Genomic DNA, 4,033 nt, shown 5'->3' on the forward strand with positions numbered 1-4,033 from the left:
TGGCCTGCCACTTGGAAGGTTGCATTATGGTACTGGCCTAGCGCTTGGAGGGTAGCATTATGGTACTGGCCTGCCGCTTGGAAGGTAGCAATATGGTACTGGTCTGCCGCTTGGAAGGTAGCATTATGGAACTGGCCTGCTGCTTGGAAGGTAGCATTATGGAACTGGCCTGCTGCTTGGAGGGTAGCATTATGGAACTGACCTGCTGCTTGGAGGGTAGCATTATGGTACTGGCCTGCTGCTTGGAAGGTAGCATTATGGCACTGGCCTGCTGCTTGGAGGGTAGCATTATGGAACTGGCCTGCCGCTTGGAGGGTAGCATTATGGAACTGGCCTGCTGCTTGGAGGGTAGCATTATGGAACTGGCCTGCTGCTTGGAGGGTAGCATTATGGCATGAATTACATGTGTTTACACAGGCAGACCTATTATGCATTTTTCCCCCCCCCCACTCATTGGTCTTTTGACCAATTATATCAGCTCTGAAAAAGATCTGTGATTGGTCAAAAGACCAATTAGTAGAAAACCTTTCAGAATTGTTCTGCCTAACACAACCATGGTCTCACACTTGTAACTGCAACATTTTGCTCAGGGCCCTCAAAAGGCTAGGGCCGGCTCTGGCTGCATGTCTGGGTAGGGCCCCCAAAAGGCTAGGGCCGGCTCTGGCTGCATGTCTGGGTAGGGCCCCCAAAAGGCTAGGGCCGGCTCTTGCTGCATGTCTGGGTATGGACGTGGGTACGCAGACCTACGAGCCATTGCGGCCCCTCATGTGTTCAGATTTTTTGTGGCCCCCATCAAATGTGCCTATCCCTGCACTAGAGGGATCATGAATGACAACATTAATTCAGGCAGAAATTCACCTCTTTATTTGGGCATTTTTCCATAGGTGGATTATTTACCTCACCACACCTTGACTCTCAAGAGCGTGAAATATTGAGCTTTATATACAGTTGAAGTTGGAAGTTTACATACACTTAGGTTGGAGTCATTAAAACTCGTTTTTCAACCACTCCACAAATGTCTCGTTAACAAACTAGTTTTGGCAAGTTGGTTAGAACATCTACTTTGTGCATGACAATACATTTTTCCAAGAATTGTTTACAGACAGATTATTTCACTGTATCACAATTCCAGTGGGTCAGAAGTTTACATACACGAAGTTGACTGTGCCTTTAAACAGCTTGGAAAATTCCAGAAAATTATGTCATGGCTTTAGAAGCGTCTGATAGGCTAATTGACATCATTTGAGTCAATTGGAGGTGTACCTGTGGATGTATTTCAAGGCCTACCTTCAAACTCAGTGCCTCTTTGCTTGACATCATGGGGAGATCAGCCAAGACCTCAGGAAAAAAAAAATAGACCTCCACAATTCTGGTTCATCCTTGGGAGCAATTTTCAAACGCATGAAGGTACCACGTTCATCTGTACAAACAATAGTGCGCAAGTATAAACACCATGACCACGCAGCCGTCATACCGCTCAGGAAGGAGACGCGTTCTGTCTCCTAGAGATGAATGTACTTTGGTGCGAAAAGTGCAAATCAATCCCAGAACCACAGCAAAGGACCTTGTGAAGATGCTGGAGGAAACAGGTACAAAAGTATCTATATCCACAGTAAAAGGAGTCCAATATCGACCTAACCTGAAAGGCCGTTCAGCAAGGAAGAAGCCACTGCTCCAAAACCTACATAAAAAAGCCAGACTACAGTTTGCCACTACACATGGGGACAAAGATCATAAATGTCCTCTGGTCTGATGAAACAAAAATAGAACTGTTTGGCCATAATGACCATCGTTATGTTTGGAGGAAAAGGGGGAGGTTTGCAAGCCAAAGAACACCATCCCAACCGTGAAGCACGGGGGTGGCAGTATCATGTTGTGGGGGTGCTTTGCTGCAGGAGGGACTGGTGCACTTCACAAAATAGATGGCATTATAGGCAAGAAAATTATGTGGATATATTGAAGCAACATCTCAAGACATCAGTCAGGAAGTTAAAGCTTGTTCGCAAATGGGTCTTCCAAATGGACAATGACCCCAAGCATACTTCCAAAGTTGTGGAAAAATGGCTTAAGGACAACAAAGTCAAGTTAATGGAGTGGCCATCACAAAGCCCTGACCTCAATCCTATAGAAAAAGCGTGTGCGAGCAAGGAGGCCTACAAACTCGACTCAGTTACACCAGCTCTGTCATGAGGAATGGGCCAAAATTCACCCAACTTATTGTGGGAAGCTTGTGGAAGGCTACCCAAAACGTAAAGGCAATGCTACCAAATACTGAGTGCATGTAAACTTCTGACCCACTGGGAATGTGATGAAAGAAATAAAAAGCTGAAATAAATCACTCAACTATTATTCTGACATTTCACATTCTTAAAATAAACTGGTGGTCTTAACTGACCTAAAACAGGGAATTTTTATTAGGATTAAATGTCAGGAATTGTGATAAACTGAGTATAAATGTATTTGGCAAAGGTGTATGTAAACGTCCGACTTCAACTGTATCTATACATGTAAACCTATAGCTTTATATCTATACATTTAAACCTGTAGTCAGTGTATGAGCTATACTCCTGCACCTTTCTCTGCCCGGCAAGTGACGCGCACGTCAACAGCAGCCACGTCCGACTCCATACTGTTAAGGTCCCATTTCTCAGTTCCTTCAGGAAGGACTGGCCTCTCAGTGGGGGACATCAGACTGATGGAAGGACTGGCCTCTCAGTGGGGGACATCAGACTGATGGAAGGACTGGCCTCTCAGTGGGGGACATCAGACTGATGGAAGGACTGAGCTCTCAGTGGGGGACATCAGACTGATGGAAGGACTGAGCTCTCAGTGGGGGACATCAGACTGATGGAAGGACTGAGCTCTCAGTGGGGGACATCAGACTGATGGAAGGACTGAGCTCTCAGTGGGGGACATCAGACTGATGGAAGGACTGAGCTCTCAGTGGGGGAGATCAGACTGATGGAAGGACTGAGCTCTCAGTGGGGGACATCAGACTGATGGAAGGACTGAGCTCTCAGTGGGGGAGATCAGACTGATGGAAGGACTGAGCTCTCAGTGGGGGACATCAGACTGATGGAAGGACTGAGCTCTCAGTGGGGGACGTTAGACTGATGGAAGGACTGAGCTCTGTGGGGGAGATCAGACTGATGGAAGGACTGAGCTCTCAGTGGGGGACATCAGACTGATGGAAGGACTGAGCTCTCAGTGGGGGACGTTAGACTGATGGAAGGACTGAGCTCTGTGGGGGACATCAGACTGATGGTCCTTTTGTTGAAACAGATAAGAGAGCATCCTGAAAAAGGAACATTTTTCTTCCCCCTCAAAAGCAGTGCACTGTATAGGGAATAGGGAGCCATTTGTGACCCACCCTGACAGGATAAGGAATGAAGCAGTAACATCAGCGTTGGGTAAACTGCCCCCTCCAACATTTTTTTTTTTATACATTTACTATTGGCTGTTTGCAATTTTAACTTTACGTGTTTACTCATAATCTCTCTACATAAGCTGAGGGTAGAGACTCTATACCAAGGAATAGATAACACGAGGTGAGTCAGCATTTCACTGTCAGGTCTACACCGTTGTATTAGGGCTCATGTGACACATACAACTTGATGATCCTGGATCTGAGGCAAGAAAATCAGTTCACGCTTTTATTCACAAAATGTACTTCCTGTCCATATCCAGATGTCTGTTCCTAATGCTGGTCTTGTAGAAGACACGTCCGTTCCCTTATTGGACTGTTCTGAACATGCTAAATGGGAGTCAAAAGGTCAAATACCCTCCGCACACGACCACTCGTCGATGCAAGAGACGTGTACAAATTAAAATGAGCGAAAATATTCTAAATATTCTATCCCCTTATTCAACAGAACTCCCTGTCCTGACGATGTCTCTCACACCTCTTTAATAGAAGACTTCTGAATACAGTTTTAAACATCACCTAGTCTGATTGTGTGAACCCCTCCCCCTCATCAACCAAGCTTTGTTCTAACCAAAAAGACAAAAACGATAATAACAGAGATGGGACATT

At 45.7% G+C, this 4,033-nt stretch overlaps 1 protein-coding gene across 2 annotated transcripts in view; it reads right to left on the minus strand.

Annotated features, from left to right (window-relative positions):
- Positions 1–841: 841 nt before the first annotated feature.
- cand1 (cullin-associated and neddylation-dissociated 1) overlaps positions 842–4,033 on the minus strand; it is a 73,948-nt gene continuing 70,756 nt past the window's right edge. For both annotated transcript variants that reach the window (XM_055937233.1, XM_055937234.1), the window contains exon 23: positions 842–4,033. This exon is cut by the window's right edge and continues 948 nt beyond it. The gene's annotated coding sequence lies outside the window, so the exon portion shown is untranslated.

The sequence above is a fragment of the Salvelinus fontinalis genome, chromosome 11 (assembly GCF_029448725.1).
Source record: "Salvelinus fontinalis isolate EN_2023a chromosome 11, ASM2944872v1, whole genome shotgun sequence".
In the NCBI taxonomy this organism is placed as follows: domain Eukaryota; kingdom Metazoa; phylum Chordata; class Actinopteri; order Salmoniformes; family Salmonidae; genus Salvelinus; species Salvelinus fontinalis.